General features: G+C 37.1%; 1 non-coding gene across 1 annotated transcript; it reads right to left on the bottom strand.

Annotated features, from left to right (window-relative positions):
• Nucleotides 1–9152: 9152 nt before the first annotated feature.
• LOC127741760 (small nucleolar RNA R71) lies at nt 9153–9260 on the bottom strand. Its single transcript, XR_008002966.1, has one exon. It is a non-coding gene; the product is annotated as a small nucleolar RNA R71 (small nucleolar RNA).
• Between the last annotated feature and the right edge of the window lie 3710 nt (nt 9261–12970).

Here is a 12970-nt window from a genome sequence, read left to right as displayed (position 1 = left end):
TTTTCCCTTGCTTCACTTGCAAGTTACCACATCCCCTAGCTCCTTTTCTAATAGCTAGGCATATCATCATGATTTAAGACATAAATGGTGAGATCGGAGGCTTAGAAGTATGAGATTTGGCTTTTAAAACCCAAAAATCAACTTTGGGATGAAAACAGGGCCACGCATACGCGCACTCCACGCGCACGCGCGGATGGCCATAGAAACTCATCGGCGCGTAGGCGCCCTTCACGCGAACGCGCACATTCAAAAATTAGTCAACAGCGCGCACGCGTCAACAACGCGTACGCGTGGGTACTCTTGTGCCCCAGGCACAAAACTGGCACAACTCTGGCAAAACTCTCTGGAAAATAGCTGGGCATTGGGTGCAGCCCATCGGCGCGCCCGCGCACATCACGCGCACGCGTGGATGGGCTTTCTGGAAGAATGGCGCGTACGCGCCAAGTGCGCCTACGCGCAGGGAATCATTCTGCTAAAAATTTTTCTAAGTTAAAAACTACAGAATTCGCAGATTCAACCCCCAATCTTCCGACGGACATAACTTCCTCGTTTTAAATTGTTTTTCACCCGTTCTTCGAACGGCATGGACATCCCGGATCCAATTTCATTTCTAAACAGATTTGGCAAAAAACAAAGATCCGTAGTCCAAGTTATGTCCCGTCAAAGTATGCCCAAAAACCAAGTTTTTCATAAAAACCACAAAGTGCCATTTTCAAAGCAAGCCATTTTCAACTCTTTTCAAAATCAATCAAAACATGCCAATTTCATCCCTTTTCTTTGAAATCGATCAAAATATATCAAATTCAACACCAAGCCTCCTCAATTCACACATAGACAATTACCACAATTTACCAAAATCACTATCTCATCATTTTAACCCACTTCACTCAAGTGGCTCAAACTCAAACATATTGACATATCATATACTCTTCCTCATACCAATTTTTAACAACACCAATTCCAATAAATCATCATTATACACAATCAATGTCATACTCCCCATCAACATGGTTCAATCCACAATTCAACCATAACCAATCATCAAGCATATATCACAACATGCATATGTCTCATACATCATACCATCAAGGCATCAATAATCATCATCACATATATGACCACATCATATATATCAACCATTCAACAACACCAACATTTCAATGCCTATCTTAGGGCCTCTAGCCTAAGTATTTCCTACCACATTACATATTAGATACGAGAAACCGAGACCATACCTTAGCCGATTTCCCAAGCTCAACCGGAGCACTTCCAAACTACTTTTTCCTCAAGCTCTCAAGGCTTAAACACCTCCAAGAATAGATTTTTCACCACCAAACCCTCTTTAAGCTATTCAATGTCACCAATCAAGCTCCAATATTCACACATACACAACCTAAGCCACAATCATCATACCCATACACAACATCTCAAAACCCAAACATTATAGAACCACAAATTACACTAGGGTTGAGAATCTTACCACACCCAAGGTCCAAGGAGACAAGATTAACCTTCTCCTTCAAGAGAGTTGGGTCCTATAACATCAAAGAGCCCAAAATCTCAATATTTTTGCTCATGAAACTCGAAATCAATGCTGGAAATTCGAAGAGAAAAACGTGGCTTACCTCAAGATTAATTGTATGGGTTTTGTAGAGCTCTCCGCGGTGAACGTGTGGCCACAAACGGAGCGGCAATCGGAGCTCTAGATCAAAAGTTATGGTGGTTTGAAGATCAAGTGAGAGAAAGAACTTGAGAGAGAGTCCTTCCCTCCATGGCCTCCATTTCCAATGTGTGAATGTGATAATGAGGAGAGAGAATGCTGAAAACTAGGGTTTTGGTTAAGTTATGTTGGGCCAAGGGCCCACTTTGGGTCCTGTTGGCCGGTTTTGCCCGTTCGGTCCAATCTTGGTCCGAATTCTATAAAATTGGTACCGAAATTCTCGTTTCAACCTCCTCTATCACATTTAGCCATAAAAATCACTTTTTGGGCTTTCTAGAATAAATTCTCATTTATGGGTTAATTAGCCGTTAATTAATCGGGTTTTACAATCATCATTGGTAGCCCAAAGGAAATAAGAGGATGGAGCATGGGCAGCTCTGGTGATCCTCACCAGGAAGGACAGAATCGGCAGAAGCAAAGTGGAGTTAGGCAAAACTTGCAGAGTTTCCGGCGGTGGCTTCCGGTGACATCAACGTGGTTCCCGGCGACCAGAGGCACGGTGCCGCAGCCTGCAACAACGGCAAAGGCGTACTAGCTCCCCCTCCTGGCGAGACTCTTCTTTCTCTGACCATTGTGTTTATCTCTCCTCTGCGAGCTCCCCCTCTCTCTCTCTTTGAAGCCCCATACCAGCAACCGCAACAGCAACGACGAAGCTCCCCTTCTAGCGGCAAGGACAGTCTCCAGGGGTGACGGCGAGGACGGCGGGACAGCACCTCCTCCCTCGCACTTCTTCCTTTCTCCTTCCCCCATTTCCTATTTTGATCTCCTTCTCTCTCTCCCTTCCTCCCTTCTCTTCTTTCCGATCCTCACTCTCTCTGCTTCTCATGTGTGTGCGCGTTGCATGTGAGGTCAGAGTTGAGAGTGTTGTTAATTTTGAAATTAGGGTTAGATTTGGAAAAATAGTTATGGTGGTTTGATAATTTTAATAAAATAGATGATAGAATAGTAATTGAATATCAAAATTAATGATTTTAGAATATCCTTTATTTATAAACCCATCAATTAGTTTCAATTAGATATTCTAACTTAAAAAAAATTAGCGATAATTTAATTAATTTTGTTAGTTCATAAAAGTAAATTTAAATACCTTCAATAAAATTATTTCTATAATAAAAAGCTCAATTTGGTAAAATAAAACATAACTCATTCATAATTTAAATTTTCTAAAAATAAGAGGTGTTACAATCTACCCGCCTTACAAAAATTTTCGTTCTCAAAAATTGATATAAGATGGAAGAAATCTATACCAGCTTTACTTTTGCACACATTATGAAAAGAATATAGTTTTAACATATACAATTTCAAAACCATATGGCATGAATATAAGGGAAAAGTGTAAAGCGAAATAGAAGCCATAAAATAGGCCTGGTGCAAAAGATTACATGGTTTTATCACTATTAAACATGAGAAAAAAGTATAAAGTGGTGCAAAAGATAGAAAATAGGTTTGTATTAAAAAGTCGTGGTTAACATTCACACACACCCTTGTTCCCTTAATACGACAAACACATATAGCGCTCTTCAACTTGTACCAAAATCTCCTTAACTTTCTCCTCATAATACTCCCACTTCATAACATCTTTATTCTATTGCAAACTTACAAGTTTCATCTTTCACATCCACAATTCGTGTTCTATAGAACTAACGTATCAATGTCTATATATAGGAATCACACGTGACATCGAAACAAGTTCAAGTTTACTCAAAAGAATACAAAACCTAGGAATAGAAGATCAAACATCATGGAACGGTGTTCACAAGAATTTAGAAGGATGCATAGGATCACAATTTAGCAAAGATGTACAGAAACAACGAAGTGTTCTAGAAAGAAAGTCAATTCGCATTTTAAGAAAGGAATCTGAATCAAGGAACTTTGATAGGAACAATAAAGAAAAAGATGGAGTATTAAGCCGAAAGAAGTTTAAACCGAATAAAAGAAGTACAAAGCTCACAAGAGATTATCACTAAAGTCAATGGCAATGTTCACAAGGATTCAAGAGAAGGATTAGGAACACAATCATATAGGACATTCATCAGCAACGGATAAAACTAAGAAAATCATTTCACATTCTCAAAGAAAAAATATGAGACGAACATTTCAAAGAAAATGATAAAAGCATAAATTCTATCACGTCAAACAAATTTAAGTTGAAACAAAATATGCAAGGTTTATGAATTGGAGATTAATAGCAGTCGGACAAAGTTTTTCCTCAAGAACCTTTGAGGATACCTAGGTGTACAATCATGCAAGGATATGCATGAGCAAGTGGGATGTGGTTGAAAGAGAATCGAGTTGTATTCAAAGAAAAAAATTTGGGGTGAAGGTCTCTTATAAAATTAATAAAAGAATAGGTATTGCATTATAAACAAGCAAGCTCAAAAAACATAAGGAAGCTACTTAGTCCATATAGGGAAGTGCACGCAAGCTCTAGGGTTATCTTATCAAAAATTCAAAGAATGATTAAGGACACAATCAGGCAGAAGAAGAATGAAATCAAAACTTTTTTTTAAAAGAAGATTCAAAACAAAAACTCTAGGAGAATACTACAAGATATAATGTATAACAACAAAGCAAGTTCAGATTTACATCAAGTTATTACATAGTTCACATAAAGAAAAGCAAAGTCAACACCTATATTATGGAGAATCTAAGGGATAGCCAGCTGCATGATCAGATCAAGATATGTTTAAGATGTAAGGAATGAAGCAAAAAAAAGTCATATTGCATTTCAAGAAGAAATAAAACAAGGAACTCCCAATATGAAAGATAGAAGAATGAACGATATGTCAAATCACGCGACACAACTAAAGCGCATACTTCGACACAAACTAACCCAAAAAGAATAACTAACATTCTCAAACTTAATAATTACCATTACTTAAATAAAAGAAACAAAGGAGTTTAGAACTATTTCTCGTAGGTTATAATTTCTAGTCCTCTTTATACACTATGCTCAACAACCATACCATAAGATATGACAACACTAAATAGAATATAGTTTTTTTTACAACAAAACTAGAAATCAAATAAAACAAAACAAAGTCCAGTAGAACAATGTCATCATAGCATAAGAGACTTTAGGGAATAAATAAATGTTGAAATCGCCGAAAAAGTTTAACCATATTCCTTATTCCATAACCGTTCCTTCCATCCAATCTAAGTTAATATCACATGAACAGGCCATCAAATAAAAACATAAGTGAAACAACCAACTATTATTCAAAATGATAAGAGACATGATAAGGGAAAAAGATGTTTACATAAGTAAACAATAATTCCTTCAAGCAATGAACTCAAGCTCAAATCACATCAAACAGACATAAATATGATAATCTAATATCTAGATATAATGAGGTATGAGTTATGACACTATAGCAACTGAAAGAAAAGTATACATAATGATGATAGAGACTAGAATAAAGTAAGCTATGAGCTTCACAATGGACAAGCTTTGGGTGATCAGGACAAATTAAAGACCAGCATAAGACATAATAAGAAACATTGTCTTCAACCACAAGTATATAGCAGTTTTATTTTTTGCAATGAACTACAGCGCAACATTAAGGAAGTCTAAGATGAAGCTAATACACAATATAATAATTTATATATGACACAGCTAAGACATTAAGAGTAGTTTATTGCCCTTCAAATATATTGAAACTGAGATTTATAACTGATGAGCGGATAATTTATACGCTTTTTGGCATTGTTTTTAGGTAATTTTTAGTAGGATCTAGCTAATTTTAGGGATGTTTTTATTAGTTTTTATGCAAAATTCAAATTTTTGGACTTTACTATGAGTTTGTGTGTTTTTCTATGATTTCAGGTATTTTCTGACTGAAATTGAGGGACCTGAGCAAAAATCTGATATGAGGCTGAAAAAGGACTACAGATGCTGTTGGATTCTGACCTTCCTGCACTCGAAATGGATTTTCTAGAATTACAAAACTCCAAATGGCGCGCTCTCAATTGCGTTGGAAGGTAGACATCCAGGACTTTCCATCAATATATAATAGTCCATACTTTATTCAATTTTAGATGACGCAAACTGGCGTTCAACGCCAGTTCCATGCTGCATTCTGGAGTAAAACGCCAGAAACACGTCACAAACCAGAGTTAAACGCCAAAAATACTTTACAACTTGGCATTTAACCCCAAGAGAAGCCTCTGCACGTGTAAATCTCAAGCTCAGCCCAAGCACACACCAAAGTGGGCCCCGGAAGTGGATTTCTGCACTTAGACTTATTTCTGTAAACCCTAGTAACTAGTTTAGTATAAATAGGACTTTTTACTATTGTATTTTCATCTTTAGGATTATCTTTTGATCCTTTGATCAAGTTTTGGGGGTTGGCCTCACGGCCATGCCTGAACCTTTATCACTTATGTATTTTCAACGGTGGAGTTTCTACACACCATAGATTAAGGTGTGGAGCTCTGCTGTTCCTCGAGTATTAATGCAAAGTACTATTGTTCTTCTATTCAATTCACTCTTATTCTTATTTTAAGATATCCATTCGCACCTAAGAACCTGATGAATGTGATGATTATGTGACGCTCATCACCATTCTCACTTATGAACGTGTGCCTGACAATCACTTTCGTTCTACATGCAAATAAGCTTGAATGAATATCTCTTGGATTCCTTAATCAGAATCTTCGTGGTATAAGCTAGAATCCATTGGCAGCATTCTTGAGAATTCAAAAAGTCTAAACCTTGTCTGTGGTATTCCGAGTAGGATTCAGGAATTGAATGACCGTGACGAGCTTCAAACTCGCGACTGTAGGGCGTGGTGACAACGCAAAAGGATAGTAAATCCTATTCTTACATGATCGAGAACCGACAGATGATTAGCTGTGCAGTGACAGCGCACCTGGACTATTTCACTGAGAGGATGGACGGTAGCCATTGACAATAGTGATCCCCCAACATATAGCTTGCCATGGAAAGGAGTAAGAACGATTGGATGAAAGCAGTAGGAAAGCAGAGATTCAGAAAGAACACAGTATCTTCACGCGCTTATCTGAAATTCCCACCGATAAATTACATAAGTATCTCTATCTCTATTTTATGCTTTATTTATCTTTATATTTGAAAACCATTATAACCATTAGAATCCACCTGACTGAGATTTACAAGATGACCATAGCTTGCTTCATACCAACAATCTCCGTGGGATCGACCCTTACTCACGTAAGGTTTATTACTTGGACGACCCAGTGCACTTACTGGTTAGTTGTGCGAAATTGTGAAGAATGTGTGTGAACCATAGAATTGTGCACCAATTTTTTGGAACCATTGCTATAAATTGTTCGAGTTATGAAAAGTATGAGTCACAATTTTGCCTATCAAGCTTTTAGCGCCGTTGCCGGGGATTGTTTGAGTTTAGACAACTGACGGTTCATCTTGTTGCTCAGATTTGGTAATTTTCTTCTTATTTTGTTTTCCAAAAAGTTTTCAAAAATTTTTCAAAAAAAAATTTTCTTTGTTTTCATTTTTCAAAAAAAAAATAATTTTTGAAAAAAATACAAAAAATTATAAAATCATAAAAAATATATTTTGTATTTTTTGTTTGAGTCTTGAGTCAAATTTTAAGTTTAGTGTCAATTGCATATTTTTAAAATTTGTGCATTTTTCAAAAAAACTCATGCATGGTGTTCTTCATGATCTTCAAGTTGTTATAATTGTTCTTGTTTGATCTTCATATTTTCTTGTTTTGTGTCTTTTGTTGTTTTTCATATGCATTTTTTAATCCATAGTGTCTAAACATTGAAAATTTCTAAGTTTGGTGTCTTGCATGTTTTCCTCTCTTGAAAATTTTTCAAAAATAAGTCTTGATGTTCACCTTGATCTTTAAAGTGTTCTTGGTGGTCATCTTAACATTCATAGTGTTCTTGCATGCATCATGTGTTTTGATTCATAATTTTTATGTTTTGAGTCATTTTTAGTTGTTTTTCTCTCTCCTCATTAAAAATTCAAAAAAATAAAAAAATATCTTTTCCTTATTTTACTCATAATTTTCGAAATCTTTGGGTTGACTTAGTCAAAAATTTTTAAAATTAGTTGTTTCTTGTTAGTCAAGTCAAGATTTCAATTTTAAAACTCCTATCTTTTCAAATCTTTTTCAAAAATCAAATCTTTTTTCATTCTTCTTAATATTTTTTGAAAATTTTAAAAAATTGATTTTCAAAATCTTTTTCTTAATTTTATTTCATAATTTTTGAAAAATTTACTAACAATTAATGTGATTGATTCAAAAATTTGAAGTTTGTTACTTTCTTATTAAGAAATGTTCAATCTTTAAATTCTAGAATCATATCTTTTAGTTTCTTGTTAGTCAAATAATCAATTTTAATTTTAAAAAAACAAATCTTTTTAATTTCCTTTTCAAATCTTTTTCAAAAGAAATCTCAATCATATCTTTTCAATCATATCTTTTTTCAAAATCAATTTCAAAAATCTTTTCTAACTCCTTATCTTTTCAAAATTGATTTTCAAATCTTTTTCAACTAACTAATTGACTTTTTGTTTGTTTTACTATTTCTTATCATTTTCGAAAATCACCTCCCTCTTTTCCAAAAATCTTTTTATTTAACTAATTGTTTTAAATCTTAATTTTATTCCTCTTTATAAATTTGAATTTTAACTTTAATTTAAAATAAAAACAAAAATATTTTTTATTTTAGTTAATTTTCAAAAACTCCTCTCTCTCATCTTCTTCTATTTATTTATTTATCTACTAACACTTCTCTTCTACTCAAAATTCGAACCCTCTTCTCCCCTCTACCTGTGTTCAGATTTTCTTCTTATTTTCTTCTACTCACATAAAGGAATCTCTCTACTGTGGTAAAGAGGATCCCTATTATTATTTTCTGTTTCCTTCTTTTTCATATGAGCAGGAGCAAGGACAAGAACATTCTTATTGAAGCAGATCCTGAACCTGAAAGGACTCTGAAGAAGAAACTAAGAGAAGCTAAAATACAACAATCCAGAGAAAACCTTATAGAAATTTTCGAAAAAGAAGAGGAGATGGCATCCGAAAATAATAACAACAACAATAATGCAAGGAGGATGCTTGGTGATTATACTACACATACTTCCAATTTTTATGGAAGAAGCATCTCAATCCCTGCCATTGGAGCAAATAATTTTGAGCTAAAGCCTCAACTAGTTGCTCTAATGCAACAGAACTGCAAGTTTCATGGACTTCCATCAGAAGATCCCTATCAAATTTTAATTGAGTTCTTGCAGATCTGTGATACTGTTAAGACTAATGGAGTAGATCCTAAAGTCTACAGGCTCATGATTTTCCCTTTTGATGTGAGAAACTGAGCTAGAACATGGTTGGACTCACAACCTAAAGATAGCCTAGACTCTTGGGATAAGTTGGTCACGGCCTTCTTGGCCAAGTTCTTTCCTCCTCAAAAGCTGAGCAAGCTAAGAGTGGATGTTCAGACCTTCAGGCAAAAAGATGGTGAATCCCTCTATGAAGCTTGGGAAAGATACAAGCAGTTGACCAAAAAGTGTCCTTCAGACATGCTTTTAGAGTGGACCATTTTGGATATATTCTATGATGGTCTATCTGAGTTCTCTAAGATGTCACTGGACCATTATGCAGGTGGATCCATTCACCTAAATAAAACGCATGCAGAAGCTCAAGAACTCATTGACATGGTTGCAAATAACCAATTCATGTACACCTCTGAGAGGAATCCTATGAGTAATGGAATGCCTCAAAAGAAGGGAGTTCTTGAAATTGATGCTCTGAATGCCATATTGGCCCAGAACAAAATATTGACCCAACAAGTCAATATGATATCTCTGAGTCTGAATGGATTGCAAAATGCATCCAATAGTACTAAAGAAGCATCTTCTGAAGAAGAAGCTTATGATCCTGAGAACCCTGCAATGGCAGAGGTGAATTACATGGGTGAAGCCTATGAAAACACCTATAATCCCTCATGGAGAAATCATCCAAATTTCTCATGGAAGGATCAGCAAAAGCCTCAACAAGGCTTTGATAATGGTGGAAGAAATAGGTTTAGCAATAGCAAGCCTTTTCCATCATCTTCTCAGCAACAGACAGAGAATTCTGAGCAGAGCCCCTCTAGCTTAGCAAACATAGTCTCTGATCTATCTAAGGCCACTTTAAGTTTCATGAATGAAACAAGATCCTCCATTAGAAACTTGGAGGCACAAGTGGGTCAGCTGAGTAAGAAAATCACTGAAACTCCTCCTAGTACTCTCCCAAGCAATACAGAAGAGAATCCAAAAAGAGAGTGCAAGGCCATTGATATTATCAAAATGGCCGAATCTAAAGAGGAAGGGGAGGACGTGAATCCCAATGAGGAAGACCTCACGGGACCTTCTCCAGACAGAAAGGAGTTCCCTATTGAGGACCTAAAGGAATCTGAGGCTCATATAGAGACCATAGAGATTCCATTAAACTTCCTTCTGCCATTCATGAGCTCTGAGAACTATTCTTACTCTGAAGAGGATGAAGATGTAACTGAAGAGCAAGTTGCTCAATATCTAGAAGCCATCATAAAGCTGAATGCCAAGTTGTTTGGTAATGAGACTTGGGAAGGTGAACCTCCCTTGCTCATTAGTGAACTAAATACATGGGTTCAGCAAACTTTACCTCAAAAGAAACAAGATCCTGGTAAATTCTTAATACCCTGTACCATAGGCACCATGACCTTTGAGAAGGCTCTGTGTGACCTAGGGTCAAATATAAATCTTATGCCACTCTCTGTAATGGAGAAACTGGGGATCTTTGAGGTACAAGCTGCAAGAATCTCATTAGAGATGGCAGACAAGTCAATAAAACAAGCTTATGGATTGGTAGAGGACGTGTTAGTGAAGGTTAAAGGCCTTTACATCCTTGCTGATTTCATAATCCTAGACACTGGGAATGATGAGGATGAATGCATCATTATTGAAAGACCCTTCCTGGCCACAGCAAGAGATGTGATTGATGTTGACAGAGGAGAGTTAGTCCTTCAATTGAATGGGGACTACCTTGTGTTTAAAGCTCAAGGATCTTCCTCTGCAACCATGGAGAGGAAGCATGAAAAGCTTCTCTCAATACAGAGTCAAACAAAGCCCCCACAATTAAACTCTAAGTTTGGTGTTGGAAGGCCACAACCAAACTCTAAGTTTGGTGTTGAACCCCCACATTCAAACTCTAAGTTTGGTGTTGGAAGGTCCCAACAATGCTCTGAACATCTATGAAGCTCCATGAGAGCTCACTGTCAAGCTATTGACATTAAAAAAGCACTTATTGGGAGGCAACCCAATTTTTATTTATCTATATTTCTATTGTTCTTTTTTGTTTTATTAGGTTTATGACCATGTGGAGTCACAAAACAATTGCAAAAATTAAACAGAATCAAAAACAACAGAAGAAAAAACACACCCTGGAGGAAGAGTTGTCTGGCGTTTAAATACCAGAAACAAGCATCTGTCTGGCGTTTAACGCCAGAAACAAGCACCAAGGTGGCGTTTAATGCCAGAAACAAGCTACATTTGGGTGTTTAATGCCAGAAACAAGCATCAGGCTGGCGTTAAAACGCCAGAAACAAGCTACATTTGGGTGTTTAATGCCAGAAACAAGCATCAGGCTGGCGTTAAACGCCAGGATTGCATACAAAGGGCATTTTACACGCCTAAAAGGTGCAGGAATGAGAAATCCTTGACACCTCAAGATCTGTGGACCCCAAAGGATCACCTCAGGATCTGTGGACCCCACAGGATCCCTACCTACCTTCAAATTCAAAATCTCTTTCCCACCCATATCGACCCTAAATGACAGAACCCAAACCCCTCCCCCTCCACTATATAAACCCCTCCATCCTTCTTCATTTTCACATAACACTACCCTCTCTTCTCCCCCTTGGCCGAAACCCACACCTCTCTCCCTCTCCTCCATATCTTCTTCTTCTTCTTCTATTCTTTCTTCTTTTGCTCAAGGGCGAGCAACATTCTAAGTTTGGTGTTGTAAAAGCATAGCTTTTTTGTTTTTCTATAACCATTGAAGGCACCTAAGACCAGAGAAACTTCAAGAAAGAGGAAAGGGAAGGCAATTGCTTCCACCTCTGAGTCATGGGAGATGGAGAGATTCATCTCAAAAGCCCATCAAGACCACTTCTATGAAGTTGTGACCAAGAAAAAGGTGATCCCTGAAGTCCCTTTTAAGCTCAAAAAGGGCGAATATCCGGAGATCCGACAATAGATTAAAAGAATAGGATGGGAAGTTCTCTCCAATCCCATTCAACAAGTCAAAATCTTAACGGTTCAAGAGTTCTATGCAAACGCATGGATCACTACGAACCATGATCAAAGCATGAACCCAAACCCAAGGAATTGGCTTACAATGGTTAGGGGGAAATGCTTAGATTTCAGTTCGGAGAACGTAAGGTTGGTGTTCAACTTGCCTATGATGCAAGAAGACGTACGCCCCTACACTAGAAGGGTCAACTTTGATCAAAGGTTGGACCAAGTCCTCATGGACATATGTGTGGAAGGAGCTCAATGGAAAAGAGACTCAAAAGGCAAGCCGGTTCAATTGAGAAGACTAGACCTTAAGCCTATGGCTAGAGGATAGTTGGAGTTCATCCAACGCTCCATCATCCCTACTAGCAACCGATCCGAAGTAACAGTGGATCGGGCCATCATGATCCATAGCATTATGATTGGAGAGGAAGTAGAAGTTCATGAAGTCATCTCTCTAGAACTCTACAAAGTAGCCGAAAAACCCTTCACCTTGGCAAGGCTAGCTTTTTCTCATCTCATTTGCCATCTATGCAACTTAACTGGAGTTGTGGTGCACGAAATTGTGATCATCAATGGCGCCATCAACATGGTACGCTCAATTGCAATCTCAACTCTTTATCACAACTTTGCACAACTAACCAGCAAGTGCACTGGGTGGTTGATGAGCGGATAATTTATACGCTTTTTGGCATTGTTTTTAGTATGTTTTTAGTATGATATAGTTAGTTTTTAGTATATTTTTATTAGTTTTTAGTTAAAATTCACTTTTCTGAACTTTACTAATTTTTCTGTGATTTCAGGTATTTTCTGGCTGAAATTGAGGGTCCTGAGCAAAAATCTGATTCAGAGACTGAAAAGGACTGCAGATGTTGTTGGATTCTGACCTCCCTGCACTCGAAGTGGATTTTCTGGAGCTAAAGAAGCCCAATTGGCGCGCTCTCAACGGAATTGGAAAGTAGACATCCTGGGCTTTCCAG

This window comes from Arachis duranensis, chromosome 9 (genome assembly GCF_000817695.3).
Source record: "Arachis duranensis cultivar V14167 chromosome 9, aradu.V14167.gnm2.J7QH, whole genome shotgun sequence".
In the NCBI taxonomy this organism is placed as follows: Eukaryota; Viridiplantae; Streptophyta; class Magnoliopsida; order Fabales; family Fabaceae; genus Arachis; species Arachis duranensis.
This window is presented reverse-complemented; position numbering and strand designations above follow the sequence as displayed.